The 16576-nt window shown below is 36.4% G+C and overlaps 1 long non-coding RNA gene across 1 annotated transcript in view; it reads right to left on the reverse strand.

Moving 5' to 3' along the window:
- LOC138146758 (uncharacterized) overlaps positions 1–16576 on the reverse strand; it is a 77980-nt gene that overhangs the window by 60772 nt on the left and 632 nt on the right. The window contains exon 2 of the long non-coding RNA XR_011164569.1: positions 2721–2907. This is a non-coding gene — a long non-coding RNA (uncharacterized lncRNA). The remainder of the gene's footprint in view (positions 1–2720; positions 2908–16576) is intronic.

Here is a 16576-nt window from a genome sequence, read left to right on the forward strand (position 1 = left end):
AGTTACTTAACCCCAATTGCTTTATAAAAAAAAAGATATTATTATTATCATCTCCATTTTTACAAGTGAGGAAACTGAGATTCAGTGGTTAAGTAACTTGCTTACAGTCACACAATTAGAAAGTTTCTGAAATAGGATTTGAAACCTCCAGACTCCAAGCCACTATACTATATTACCTCCAACTCAGGTCAATAATTATTAGGGCCTTAAAAATATAGTGAAACAGCATTTTTGGCTATCAGATTCATAGACTCACTCCAGAGATGAGAAAGACCTTACAAGTCAACTAATCTCTTCCTTCCTCCTTCCCTCCCTCCTTTCTTTCCTTCCTTCCTCCCTCCCTCCCTTCTTCCTTCCTTCCTTCCTTCTTTCTTTTCTTCCTTCCTTCTTTCCTTTCTTCCTCTTTTTTTTTAATAGATGAGACAGTTAAGGTCCAGAAAAGTGATAAAAGCAGTTTCTTCATTTGAACTGTTAAAGGAATAGGTCCAAGCTAGTCTTCCAATCCAGCAAATATCTATTTGTCCCTACTATGTGTAAGACATTATGCTGAGTGTTGAAGACAGAAAGACAAAAGTAATCCCTATTCTCAGGGAGCTCGTAGGCTAATGGGGGAGGCAACATAAATCAACTTGTATGAACAAACTATTTTATGCAAGAGAAATTGAAGATGTTTGTTCTTTGTTTTTGAAGAGAACCAAAGACATCCTGGGGTGATATCTTGATTTGCACATGAATTATATTTAAGTGAGACAGAGTTGTTCAATGTCTTCAGTCTCATTCTCTTCCTGAGTCATCAAAATTTAGTAGCAAGACCAAAGTCAGGACAATCTGGGGTGGCCTGGGATGCAATGGATGACCTTGGCATCTTGGATGTCTGACCAAGCTCTAAGTGATCCACAGCACCTACTTCAGCTGCTTTCATGACTACTGTATATTTACAAGATGATCTGAAGAGATAAATTATAGATGGAAGGCGCTAATATTAATGAAGACCAGAAAAGGTTTCTTGCAAAAGCTTACACTAGCTGAAACTTTGCAGAAGCCCTGGAAGTCAGGAAACAGATGAAGAAGGGAAAAGTCCTATGAATAAACTGTTCAAGTGGCAGAATAAGCAGAGTGAAAAGGCAGACTGGACTGGGGACCTTAAGACCATAAAAATAACTAGTTTTTAAGTCCAGGTGATAGAGCAGGTGCTTGTACCATTAATAGGAAGGAAAGCAGGAGAAGAGGGAGGTTTGGGGGGAGGATGAAGAGTTCAGTTTGGGATGTGTTGAATTTGAAGTAAGATTAATAGAGGGCAACTGATAATAGGTTACATTTATTTTGCTTTTTAAAAAATTTTTTATAGCTTACATTTATAAAACACTTTAAGGTATACAAAACAGTTTAAATACTTTATCCTATTTGGTGCCTATAATTCCATGAGAGAGGCATAAGTATTATTCACTTAAAAAAAATTGAAGCAGCATTAATAAAACAAAGTGCCCATAATGAGATGGTAACAAATCTATATTCTGTCCAAGTCATATCACAACTTGGGTGTTTTGTTCGGTCTGGGGTGCCACATTTGTAGAAAAATGTTGACAAACCAAAAGGTATCTAATTAAAGGTAATGAATATTAAAAGACTCTGTTGTTCAGTCATTTCAGGAATATACAGGTCTTTGTAACCCCATTTGGGGTTTGCTTGGCAAAGATGCTAGAGTGATTTGCCATTTCCTTCTCCAGCTCATTTTACAGAGGAGGAAACTGAGGCAAAGTTGAGTGACTTGCCCACACTGCTAGTAAATGTCTGAAGCCAGATTTGAACTCATGAAGATGAGTCTTCCTGACTCCAGGCCCAACATCAGTCTACTATTCCACCTAGCAGGACTAGATGCCATATCAGACAAGGATCCTTTATAGGAACTGGGGACCTTTAGTCCAAAGAAGAGAAGATGTATATATGTGTAGAGAGGGAAAGGAGAATAATGATAAACAGCTATGAAGTATCTCTAGGACTATCATTTAGATTAGCATCATTCTACTTGTACCTAAGGAGAAGACCAGTAATGGAATATGGAAGACAGATGTCAACCTAATTTCAGGAGGAAAGATTTCTGGGGGAAAAAAGATGTTATTTGTACAAAAGTAAAATGGGCTATTTCAGGAGAAAGAGAGTTCATCACTACCAGAGGTCTTTAAGCAGAAAATTGATGTTTACTTGTTGAGGGTGTCATAGGGAGAATCATATTCACTTGCTGGTTGGACTAGATGCCCTATAAGTTATTTTCTAACCCTTAATATTCAATAACTCTACCAACAGTGTCAAATGTAGGTGAAAATCAGAATCTGAGCTCATTAAAAGTAGGGACTGTCTTACTTTTCTACATGTGTCCCCAGGCTTAGCATAGCATTTCGATAAATACTTTATTAATTCGTAATTCAAGGAACTCAATAAAGGTAATTGGATTTGTCAACTATGAGATCATTTATGATCTTCCAGACATTCAGAGGGGGTAGTGAATAAGACCCTCTTGAGTATACTGTTCATTGACTTAAAAAGAATCTGACTAAATAAAATAAAACAGAGCCTTGAAGGTTCTGATCAAACAAGATTTCCTCCCTACATACATGAAAGTTTTGCAAAACTAAGACAGATATGACAACAGAAATTTGTTCAGCAAATCTGCTGAGAACTGATATCTTAAGAGGTGTAAGACAAGGAGAAAAATAACTCACCTGAAGTGAGACATTGGTCTCAGAAGATATCTTGGGCAGCATCTATAGATTCCCTTTTGCTCTTGAGGGTCTCCAAATATTCCTTTTTGAAGATGACATTGTACTAATTGCACCAAGTCCCAAAACAGTACAAAGAATCCTCAGTGAAATCCACATCAGTGTGAAGACATCAGTTTGACTATACACACTGAAAAAAAAATAGATGAAAAATATGTAGTGCCCACACTATGGCCTCCAACTAGGACAGCCTTTTGATTTAATCCATCAATGCATATATCTTGTGTATTTGATTCAATTAAACAACATATTGAGCCCAGATTTCATATAGGCAAAGGAAATCACACTGGATCACACCTGGAAAACTACCGGGCTTTAGATAATCTAAAATTTTTTTTTCCATAAAAATCTTTTTCTTTAGCACCAATATTCTCCCATATTGAAATATTAAACACTGTCAGAAAATCTAAATCACAAACAACCCAATGGTCTATGAGAAGATATATGATAGATATAAGTGGTTTATGGCATGTTACCAGTGATGGGTTTTGTAAAAGAAATAGCATTTTAAAGTGGTTGGGGACAGGAATGAACTAGAAGATTATGAAGATCAGTCATTTAGGAAGAATGAAAGTCAACAACTGAACAAGATTAGTACTACATTGGTACCAGCATGATAAAAAAAAAAAAAAAACTTAGGCAAAAGGTGTAATGATGTAAAGGTAAAAATTATAATATTTGGCAACAAATTTGATATGTGGGGTACAAGAGAATAAGGGGTCAATAATGACTTTTCTATATGATGGAGAGATTTTGTGTTTTATTAAAATTTAATATTATACATAAGTCAATGTTTCTCACCCTTTGTGGAAAAAAAACCCTTCCATTAATCTCTCATTGCTTGATTATACTGCAATCCTGTGCAATGTCTCACTCTTGGATTTTTGAATTTTGCTGTGGAATAGATGATTATGGTGAGGAAGGAGATGAAAAGACAGATATTTGTTATGTGACCCTTCTTCAAAACCTGAAGGTCACAGAGATTTGAAGGATTCATTTAAACTTTTCGTCAACATTCCCCCAGAAATATCTGTGCAGTCAAAAAGCTACAGAGAACCATATGCCAATGCAAGCATCCTCCAAATCTGAATATTCAAATAAAAATTAATTAAGAACTATAACCTGACAGCTGGTATGCATCTGCCCCTGGAAATACATATGTAATTTTGTCATGTTAATAGAAAAGGAAAATGTTGTTTCACATGTATCCAAATCATTATGGTGCTGGTCAGGGGTACCACCCTGGGTTCTCCACCACATTATTTATTTCAGTGTAGAACTGGACTGGTCTATATGACATTAGCCATTTTGTAGGAATAATATGCCTCTGTTTTCTGAAGTTGATGATTTAATATCTCAAATAATTAATAGCTCATGTGGGTTCATAGTTAAAATTACTATATAAAAATGTACACTATGTGAACTTTTTCCCCTCAAAGTCAGCAAAAAGACTATTTTTAAATTTCATTAGGGGGTGCCAGATAAAATGGCAGAGATTGAGAACAGATCACCTCTCCTATGACTATTCCAACAAGACTGAAGACAGAGCACCTGATCAAGAAATGATTAAAAATTTAAGGAAAAATTACATTGTGTGGTTTTTTTTTCCAGCCCAAGCCCACAGAAAGTGATATCCAGGAGCTTGTGGGCACTGGGAAAGGCATTTCTCAAGAAATAATCAGTCAATAAACATTAATTAAGTACTTATTCTCTGCCACTTGTGCCCATTTTGACCTGACGACACCAAGAAAGGGAGGTTCTTCACCAGTCAGTACGCCATCCATCCATGGAACCATTGGTCACAGGAAATGGAGAAATTTTGAAGGCTGTGGATCAATTTACTTATCTTGGCAGTATACCTTCTAGGGTTGTCCACATAGATGGTGAGGTTGATGCATGCATTGCCAGAGCAATCTCAGTGTTTGGCAGACTCCAATAGGAAGTGTGGGAGAGAAGACATATTAGTCTGCCTACCAAACAGAAGGTCCACCAAGCCACTGTGCTGACCTCATTGCTATATTCCTGTGAAACCTGGTCAGTCTATTAGAGCTATGCCAGAAAACTGAACTACTTCCAAGAAGATTCTGAAGATTACCTGGCAAGATAAAGTTCCAGACAGTGAGGTCCTTTCGCAAGTTGAACTGCCTAGCATTCAGAATCTACCCGCAGAAAGTACAACTGCGTGGGCTGGAGATGAGAAGTTGGGGAAGGAGAGACAGAGAATCTTTAGCAGAGAAATGATAATTAAATCCATTTAAACTGATGAGATTACCAAGTGAAGCACTTCAGAGGAAGAAGAGAAAAGAGCCCAGGATAGAACCCCATGGGACACCTACAATTAGAGGACATAATTTAGATGAAGATCCAGCAAAGGAGACTGAGAAGGAGTAGTCAGATAGGTAGGAAGAGAACCAGAAGACAGTAGTGTCCCCAAAAACTAGAAAGAATAGAGTGCTAAGGAGGAGAGGGTGATCAACAGCGTCAATGGCTACAGACAGGCCAAGGAGAATGAGGACTGAGAAAAGGCCATTGCATTTGGAAATAAGAGTTCATTGGTAACTTTGGAGAAGGAAGTTTCAATGAAATGATGAAATTGGAAGTTGTATTGTAAGGGGTTAAAAAGTGAATGAGAGGAGATAAATTCTTGGCCAGTGATCAAGGCTTATGGAAGAAATCCAACACAGAAACCAAGGGTTAACCAGGGACACTGAGAGTCTGCAGGTGTGTACCTGGAATCAAGAATACAGAAACATGGACCAAGGGAAAACAGATGACTCCTAAAGCCTCAGCCTGCACTGATAACCCCAGAGGTCATATTGGGAGGAAATGATCAAACTGCCTTAGATCAGATCATTCTTTGAAACTTGAACTTTGGAACTCATGTACATGAGCTATGCCGAAGTCCTTGAAGAAGACAGTACTTAGTGATGAAAAGGTAGAGTGGCAGATAATATAGATGAAGATCAAAACAGGTTCCACCATTCCTCCCAGAAGTAAGCAGAGCCTTGCTCCGATAGGAATTTCCAATTCAGGAGAAAATGAGTAGATAGAAGACACCAATGATAAAGACTGAAACAACATGTAAACACCAACGATAAAGAAATATAGATATAGAGACACCAAAGAGAAGAAAATAAACATACATATACAGAGAGACAGACAGACGGACAGAGGAAAGAGACAGAGAGAGAGAGAGGGACAGCACTTGGCTATAGAGTCTACTAGAATAAATAATGTATTTTTAAATGATACAAATGAAATTAACTCTCTATAGGAGTGAATTAGAAGGAGAATAAATAGTTTAACATAGGGTATATAAAAGCTTACCCACGTAACAGACTCCACAAAAATTAGAATGGACCAAACACATCAATAAATCCATAAGAAAAGAAGAAATACTAGAACATAATCAAAGATCACATAAGCTATTTCCTATCAAAAACAACTGACTTGGAAAAGAGGTCAAGGAGTAATAATCTAAGACTCAATCTATTACCTTGAAATCATGACAAAATAACCACTTAGTTACTATATTTCAAGAAACAATAAAAGAGGGGAAAGTAAAAAATAGAAAGAGCCTAGTGGTAACTTTCTGAAAGAAAAACCAAAATTAAAACTCTCAAGAATATCATAGTCACAATCTAGAACTTCCAAGCCAAAGGAAAGAAAATAAGCAGCTGGAAAGAAAGATTTTAAGTGCAAAGGAAACTCAATCAGGATTACATAGAATTTGGCAAATACCACTTTAAAGGAGAGGTAAGCTTGAAATATGATATACAAAAGATAGAGGTCTATAGCAAAGAATAACTCATTGAGTAAAAAATAACAAAACTGAGTATAGAGGAGGTATTAGAAATTCAGTAGGAAAGATTTGAATAGCTTCTATAGGGAGTGAGATAGGGAATCATTTAGAGAGGAAAAAAGGGCTGTCTCAATTTAGTGAGGGCCCAGTTGAGGTTGGATAATATGAATTCATAATGTAGCCAAGCAGCACAGTTATGGGATTTCCTCCAGATTCATTCAGTAGTTTACAAGTAGAAGCAGAGGAAGGAGGCAAATGTTGGAGGTAATTCAGAGCTGAGGTTTGGAAAGGGAAGAAGGTTATAGGACAATGGGGTAAGGGATTCAAGAGAAATAGACAGCATAGAATTGAAATGACTGACTCTTACGGTGAGGCTGGGAAAAGGAAAAGAAATTCAGAGAAGGTGTAAGCCTGAGAAATGGAGGAAATGGAGGTCCTAATGAAGGTGAATTATAGATGTAGGGAATGGGAAACATGGAAAGAGGTAGAATGATTGAAGGCTATGTTCATATAATGAAAATTCAGAGTTTCTAATTACATCAGTAAAACACTTATAGATTATGGCAAGATCTTACGTGTGACCATCCTTATGTGTGGCTGAGATGGAGGGGAGGAGTGAGTCATATGACTTAAGGCAATTGAGGAAATAGATGGTTAGGGACTTTGAGGGAGCATCTGCATGAATATTAAATTATTTTAGTACTAGAGCAATAGTTGGGGAGGGTAGAAAGATAATCAATGTTTATTATATGCCAGGCACTATTATGCTAAGCCCTCAGAATACAAAGAAAGACAAAAATAATACCTATCCTCAAGAACCAAAATTTGAATGGGGGCAGATTCATGATAGATCTGTGCTTTAGAAAAATCACTTGGGCAGCTAAGTTGAACATGGACTGGAGGGGGGAGAAACTTGAGGCAGTAAGACATATAATAAATAATAATAAAGTATAAAGGTAATAAATAAGGGCCACTACCATGGTGGTGGTGATATCAAAAGAGAGGAGACATACACACATATATACATATACATATGATGTTGTAAAGGTTGAATTCATGGAGATGGTAATGTTGAGGGTCAAAGAGAGTGAAAATTCAAAGATAGCACCTAGGTAGTGAGCCTCAGCAACTGGGATGGATCATAGAAATCTTGAGAGTTTTTATTCCTGAGGGTTTTAATTTTGGTTTTTCTTTCAGAAAGTGACCACTAGGTTCTTTCTATTTTTTACTTTCCCCTCTTTCATTGTTTCTTGAAATATAGTAACTAAGTAGTTATTTTGTCATGATTTCAATTCTTGACAGTAATAAGGAAGTAAGGAAAAGGGGAGAGTGTGGGTGAAAAGACAATGAGTTCCATTTTTGATATATTGAGTCTAAGATGTATACTAGACATTCAGATTAAAATGTCTAATATGTAGTTGGAGATGTGAGATTGGAGGTCAGGCAAGAGTTCAGAGCTAGCTGAATAGATCTGAGAATCATCTGCATAGAGATGATAATTGGATTCATGGGAATTTATGAGATCAACAAACAAGATAGTATAGAAAGCAAGGAGAAGGGGCCCAAGCACAGAGTCTTGAGGGATGCCTGCCATTAACAGATGTAACCTTGGATGAATTCCTTTCCAGCAAAGGAAACGAAGAAGGAGCAGCAGTACAATAGGTCAAAAGAGAAGCAGGAGATAGTAATGTCATGAAAATCTAGAGAAGAGAATATAAAAAAGGAGAGGGTGATCGACAGTATTGAAGGCCACGGGGAGGTCAAGAAGGACGAGGGTTGAGAAAAGGACATTAGATATGGCTAACAAGAGCTCATTGGTAACTTTGGAGAGAGCAGTGTCAGATGAATGATAAGGTCAGAAGCCAGACTGCAAAGAGTTTAGAAGAGCATAACTCCAGTTGTAGATGGCTTGCTCAGTGAGGTTGGTCACAAAAGGAAGAAGAAATGTAGGATTTTATCTAGATGAGATGGATGGGTCAGGTGAGAGTTTTAGGGAAATTTTAGCATATTTGATTGCAGAAGGAAAGCAGTCAGTAGATGGAGAGGCTGAAGATTAGTGAGAAAACAGGAATAATAGAGGGAGAAGTCTCCTAGAGAAAACAGGATGAAATGGGATCATTTGTGCTTAGAGAGGAATTGTACTTGGCAAGAAGAACCACTTCTTCATGCAAGACTAGGGTAAACTAGAAAATGGTGGGGGAAGGCATCTGAGTAATTTGACATGAGGAAGAGGGAAGAGTAGAAAGCTTTTGGCAAATGGTCCCAATTTTTTTCAGTGAAAGATGAAGCAAAATTCTCATAATTTAGAAGGAAGACTCAACCTTTAGTGTTATTCTCACCAGGATCCACTTAGTAATGGAACTTTTCCATAGGTGCCCTTTAGGAGTTAATGTCATTCCTTATAATGAATGAATTTGTAAATATCTCAAATATAGGATCAATCTCAGAGCGTTTTATTCATAAAATGCTAACTATTTCTTCCTTTTGGCATTTTGGAGACATGGAGAAAAGAATAGACTGTATAACTCATACACAGTAAAGTCATGTCATGGAATAGTCAGGAATGAATGAATGGTACTCACTTGGCTATTGGAGTTATTGATATTTTCCTTTTTAATGAAATTCACTCCAATACCCTGCATTGTTTGAGTGTACTGTATGTGATTAAATGCTTTGGAAAACATGAATGGGAAGACCAAGGGTAGTAAAAAGAGCCCTGGCTCTGGCATCAGAAGATAATTGCTTTGATTTCCATATGTGTAAACTTCTTCAATTTACTTCATCTGTCTCAGCCTCAATTTTCTCATCTGTGAAATGAGGCAGTTGAATTGTAGAATCCTATGCACTTGGATTCAAAGGTGCTGAGTTGGAGTCCCAACTCTACCAATCATCAATCATGGTAGGTAAGTTCTTTAAGCTCTCTAAGTTTCAATTTCCCTCTCTGTAAAATGGACTTAATGATACATTGTTATATCGATCAGTTCTGTTGATGTTTTTCTTTTCTTTTTCTCCTTTAAAAAAATATTAGTTTATTAGAAAGTTTGACTGTCTAGGAGCGGGAGAAAAACTGAGAGAAATTTTGGTGATGTATAAAAAAGATCATTAAAAATCATTTAAAAATAAAAATAATGCATTGTCTAGCTCGTAAGATTGTAGTGTAATTAAAATTAGATTATGTATACAAATTAATTGGTAAACACAAAATGCCATTTAATTTTAGCTCTTGTCATTAGAGTCTGTCCTTGCCACCAAGGAGCTTATTATTACTGAGGTGTGTTTATGTACTATATAGTGGCTAGTTCTCCTGCCAATTCTTCTCTTCTCATTACTCGGTGGGATTCCACTGGATTCCATCTTTTCCTCAAGGCCAACTTTAGAAACATCATTTCAATTCAGTTCATTGGGTCAGGCTACAAAAGTGTCTTAATCTCTGCTTTTATTTTTTTTTTAAATGCTATCATACTGGAATCATCCCAGGTCTGGTCTGCACTATGTAACAATATCATTGAGCAGAAACACCAACAATAAAATAGTAGCAATGGTGTTCAGAACGTGCTTTGCTTTCCACAGGAGAATAGTCAGTTCCCTCTTTGCTAGCCCTTTTATGTTATCATTACGTTCTTTCTGTGGTTTCTAGGGTGACTCATACTCATTAATTATCATCACTATGTAATATTTATTAAGCAGCCTCAATGTGTGATCATGAGAGAGTGGCAGATTTTCTGTATCTGAAAAAAAAAATCCAAATGGTATTTCAACATTACTGATGTGGAACTGGAAATACACAAAAGAAGTGTATCCTTGTGTACTTCACTTGAACTCATGAGTCTCGATGGTTTTCATAAAAGTAAACAAAGAAAAAGAACTCCGTCATCCAAGAAACATTTACTGAACAGGGAACAAATTGGAGACTGAGCAGCAGATGGGGCTTGAGATTCAAGAATAAAGTACACAGGACCCATCCAATCCCTGTAAATCATTATTGACTGAATTCCACGCTGTCAAGCCTGTTGTGTTCATGTCATTTACTGACTTCTAGCTTCTGACTGTAAATAGATGTTGGAGCAGGAAGCCTGGCAAGATCTGAGAGGCTAAAATCATAAACCATACATAGGTGGAGAATGCCATAGCTTAGTAATCATTATGTATTAATTATTCAGGAGTGGGAGCCATTCTTTGTGAATATTAAAACCAGCTACAGGAAAGAAATATGCAGTTTGTTCTGAGGATAGAAAGGAATAGCAATTATTTGGGGCTGGTGATCACATGATATTTAGCAGAGTGTGACAGGTTTAGTAGATAAATAACGTGATGTTGCATCGTGCAAACTGTTAGCAATGTTTCAGAAAGCACAAGTATTCCCTATAGGGCATTTACATTGGATTTGCTATGATTGCAATATCTGCACAGTGATATATTATGTGTTTTACTATCTTTATTATATGTTTTCATTACTTTCTGGGTAAGCGTGCAATAAAGAAAGCCGAAGCAATAAAGGCTGATTGATAATAATAATTCTGCAAAGATGCAACTTCCTCTCAAGAACAGCTCCAGTTTTCTGAGGTGCCAATAGTATCTGTTCATCTGTTCTTTTGTTTAGATTTTTATCCTCCTTTCTGATAAAGAAATGGTAATTGGTTTGGAAACAGCTTTCAGTGACAGCTGGCACCCACTGCATGGTAAAGAGAAGAAAGGTAGAGGGAAAATGTGTCCAATTAGAATGCAAAAATTTACATGTGGCTCACTTCTTCCTTTTTACCCTTCTCTTCTCCAACTTAGAACTGTGAGATCCTGTTCATAAAACAAATGTCATTTTCAGGATCAGTGGAGTTTTGGAAGGTTTTCAGGGAGCACGTTCCAACATCTGCAAGTTATTTCTTATCTGCATGCAAGAGTTTTTCATTACTAGGTCTTGAACTTAAATTTAATAGCTTTAAAATCTGAAATAAAGGAAAATTTCATTTTAATGATGGTGAGGGCAAAGATAATTATATTCAGTTTTTCAGATTCTAGAGTAACCAAACAATTATAAGTCAGTCTTCAATTATCCCTGTTAATAAAGAAGAGCTGTGTTATAGACTCCAAAAGATTTTACATATGTATAGTATCATATACATACATACATACATACATACATACATACACACAGATATATTGGAGCATCAGGCAGCAGATTTATTGATTTATTTTCCAAATTATGTTTTCTTAGGAGATATGATACTTGCTGTCACCTTGCATGTTTGGCTTCATGAGGCCAGGTATCAGAAGCTGTGCATTTTCTCCTAGTTTGCCTACAATTAGTATAGCTGTTACCATATGGTGAATCTGACACCTATAGCTATCAGTAATTTAAGTTTTCATAATTTTTCACAGTTAATCCTTTTTAAAATAGAGCAAGATATAAAGAAATTCAAACATTAGGACAACTTGGTGTCTTTCTCACTAATCCTTAACTGTTATTAATTACTGCTTAATCCCAGACAGGGATATGTTGAAGCTCCAAAGAGCTCAAGAGAAACAATTGTTAAAACTTCAGTGTGAGCATATACACCTCAGAAAAGGGCAAACTGACAAATAATATCTTGATCTATTGTCTTGTTTCTTTAGAAAATATTAATGTAAACTTAAAAATAGATGCCTATCAAAGGCTAAAATATGTTGTGCATTAATGTAAAGAAATTATGCTGTACTGTAAAGAAATTATGAATGTGGAAAAGCATGGAAAGATTTACATGAACTGATACATAGTAAATTAAACCAAGGGCAAAAAAAACTACATTTATGAGATCATATGATGATGGACAAGACCTTATACATAAATTCAGCCATTGATAGCCATTTATACGAATCAGCTAGGTGGTGAAGTGGATGAAGAGCCAAGTTAAGATTCAGGAAGACAAGTTCAGAACTAATCTCAGATAATGCCTAGCTGTGCAACCTTGGGCAAGTCACTTATCCTCTCTGTGCTTCCATTTTCTTGTATATATGTAAATATATAATATATTACATACATGTATATTACATATAAACATATATAATATATTACATATGTAATGTTTATATATAATGTATGTGTGTATGTATGTATATGTATATATATGTGTATATATATATATATATATATATATATATATAAATAAAATAGTGCCTATCTCCCAGGGTTGTTAGGAGGTTCAGATGAGATCATAATTATAAAATGCTTTAGCACACTGCCAGGCACATAGTAAGTGCCATAGAAATAATAACTATTATTATAACAATATATTCCAATACCCTCTGGTTGAATGTACTTTCATCATGGAAATAGGGACAAATCCCTTAGGGAGATAAGAGATTAATTTTCCAAACTCCATCCAACCCCCTTTAAAGTTAGTTACTTCGGTGACATCATTACACTTTTTTTGCTTTTTGGAGGGCAATTGGGGTTAAGTGACTTGTCCAAGGTTTCACAGCTAGTAAGTGTTAAGTGTCTGAGGCTAAATTGAACTCAGGTCCTCCTGACTCCAGGGCCAATGCTCTATTCACTGTGCCACCTAGTTGCTTGCAACATCATTACACTTTTCCAGCTTCTACTATTCGTAAGACAGTGGTTCCCAAAGCTTGTCTACTGTATTTGACTCTTCCAATATGATCAATTTGTAATCCTTATCAGTAACTCTGAAGCTTCTGTAAGGTAAGGGTGTAATTACTTCATTCTAAATAAAACTTGGCTAAATTCTGGAAAATAAATTGGAACTATGCACAAAAACTAAATCTGTAAACCCTCTGACAGCAGCGATGCTACTACTTGACCTGTAACCATAAGAGATGAAGTAGAAAAGCAAAAGAACTTATATGTACAAAAATATTAACAGCAATCCCCCTTTAACTGGGGACTTCTATCAAGTAAAGTTTGCTTCTTTCCCTCCTACATGGGAACTTTTTTGAGTACAATTTAAATGTAACATGGTAGTTTTAACATGTCCCTGTTCATCTGCAGCCTCCAATTTTTCTTCTGTTTCTTCTATTTATCTTTTAAATTATTTATTGACATTCTTTTCTCAACCATATTTTAATCATTTCCAGATACAAAAATTCTACAATAGTCTGGGGAACAGGAGGAATTAAAAGAAAGAAAAGAAATGAAAGAAAGGAGGGGAAAGCAAAACTGATTTCTGGGCTAGAGTGTTATTTTGGAACTGGATAATTTCTCCAACTCGGTCAGACAGCCTTCTTGCCCAGTGCCAGCAATGTCAGTTGCTCAACTAATAACAAAGAAAAATGATGAAAAAAATCATGAGGCTGAAACTGTGTGTAGCACTTTGCCAACTCATGCTTTTGAAATTCAAGTTCTAAATTACCAGTTGACCATATGGTCCAACAAACCTTTCTGACTCGATGCACTTCTCCTGGGAAATGACTCAATTTTCTAGCCCTCCATCTGGGGATGGCTCAATTTTCTAGCTTCCCTTTCTACACACATTCCTCTAAGACCCCTTTATAGAAGGGAAAACATTCCTGAGGAAAACAAAAACCTGAATCATTAGCAGCCATATCAGCTAGCTTCCATATTTACACAGGGCCTTCGGAGTGGACCTTCCTGTGGTTGCTAAATTCTTCCTCATACTGAGATTTCCCAGCATGCTCTAGGATTATTGAATAAAGCAAGACTATTGAAAGGAAAAACCTTGAGAATTCTCTAGTGTCTGAGGAGGAATCAAATAAGTCCAAATTTCTTTGCTGGCACTGTCCAGTTGGGCCACAGATGCTGGCCCAGCTTTCATTGGGAGGGTTCATAACACCTACCTCCCAGGGCTGTTGTGAAGGAAGGTGCTTACTAACTCAAAATTGGTTTTGTAGATGGGAACTACAATAATAAGCATTATTATCCTAAAGAAGAATTCTGTAATTCATTTAAAAAATTATTGAGAGTCTACTATGAAAGAGAGAGCCAACCTCTCTGTTTAGAAAGCCAACCTTGGAGTTAGTTAAGACCTAGGCTCAAGTCCCATCTCTGATATTTAATTATGGGGCCCTAGGCAAGTTGCTTAACCTTTCAGTGTCCCCAGGGAATTCTCCAAGATTAAAAGCTGTGGAGCAAGTATTGATCTATATTGATAGAAGAAGTATCTTTCTTAGGAGCTGCCTATAGCAATATATAGACCACAAGTGTAGTCCGCAGCAGTGAGGTTCTGTATTAGGTACCATGGAGGCTAGAAGGGTAAAAGATGCCATTTTGCCCTCAAGGAATTTACAACCTAGACCACCATCATTGGCTTCTTAGCAGGGCAAATCAGGGGTAGAAGAATGGAAATTTGCTTAAGTAACAGTTCCTGGTAGTTATCTGTGCATGGTAACACTAAGACGGACTTTTCCTTCAGTGTTTCTTTTTAAGGCCTGGCATCAGAAAGAGTTCTGAATTCTCTCATCAGAGTAGCCATGCACCGTGTCTCAATTTGCAATGAAATGTAGTTTCCACTGAAGTAAGTATGGGGCTAAAGAAGAGGTCCACATTAGGGAGAAAAAAGCTGAGATGGATGCAAAAAATATCAAACCCACAAATTTGAAGCGAGTGAATTTCAGTTTGCTACGTTTTAGTGACTTTGCCGAGCATTATATTTGGTTCATGAGATTGGGAAAATTGCGAAATAAAAATTAAGTGGCTGTATAATACCTGACTTTTCAGTTTTCTAATTTATTTCTTTTGCAGCAACAACTCAAATCTTTCTAAGGACAAAGTCCATGAAGCACACAGGACTGTCTGCAGAACTAGAGAAGAAAAAAGTACTGAGAGTAAGAGGACCTGAGATCTAGTCCTAAATGTCCTTCTGTGTGATAGCAAGCCAATAATTTCCCTTCTCTGAGCCTCAGTTTCTACATTCCAAAAAATCTCTCTCACATGGCTGCCATTCTAGTATAGGTCTGAATGACCTCTTATAAGGACCATCGCAAGTCTTTCCACATGCTAAAATATTCTTCACTCAGATTTCAGAATGATTTTTCCTAACTTGCAGATTTCATCATGACACCCTTGCCCTTGACTCAATAAACTCCAATAGTTCTCTATTACCTCCAGTTTCAAATATAAAATATTCCATTTGGCTTTTTAAAGTCCTTCCCAATCTGTTCTCTTCCTACCTTTTTTACACCTCACTCTGTTCTACATACTTTGTGATCTAGCAACACTAGCCTATTTGCTATTGCTCTCTACTCCTTGCCTTTGCGTTGGGTATTCCCTGTGCCTGGAGGACTCTTTCTACTCACCTTTGCCTCTCAGTTTCCTTAGTTATTTTCAAGATAACTCAAATTCCACCTTCTCTCAAAGATATGTCCTTGTCTTCTACCCAACCTACACCCAATATCTTTCCTCTTACATTACTTTCTGACTACTCCTTCCATCTACTCTGTATATATCTTGTATGTACATAATTATAGTCAGTTCTCAACTTTCACAGGATTAACATTCCTAGAAAATGGCATGAAAGTCAAGAAGGAAAATATTGATACATCAGACCTATGGGAAATAGGGAGATAGGCTCCTGCAACCACCAAAATCCATAATCTTTCACTAGAGATTGTGCAAAATATACTTTTCTGCATGTAATACTTTATAACAAAATATTAATTCTTATAACATGTACTCTTCCTAACAAAGTAATGATGAAATAATTCATAAATTCAGTATACAAAATAAAATTGGCAAAGTGGAAAACAATTTTTTCTTGCTAGTAATTCCCTAGAATTCTGTTTTTTATGCTAATATATTAATTTTAAAAAAAACATTAATTTCAAACAGTATTCACTTTTCATAACATATGAAATCTACAGTACCATAAAAACTTTCTTCTTTTTTGCAGATATAATGAATCATTGATTAATTAACACCAAACTTGTGCCAACAGTGGCTGCAGAATTCCAGCACAAAGTTTATCTAACACCTTTATTTTCTTACTAAGCCACATCACTGACTTTGTACATTTGGGCTTAGAGCCCAAAGAACTTGAATCATGCTTTTTTT

This window comes from Petaurus breviceps, unplaced genomic scaffold, assembly GCF_028583685.1.
Source record: "Petaurus breviceps papuanus isolate PSGF00001 unplaced genomic scaffold, PetGlider_PUasm1.0 90769, whole genome shotgun sequence".
Lineage (NCBI taxonomy): Eukaryota > Metazoa > Chordata > Mammalia > Diprotodontia > Petauridae > Petaurus > Petaurus breviceps.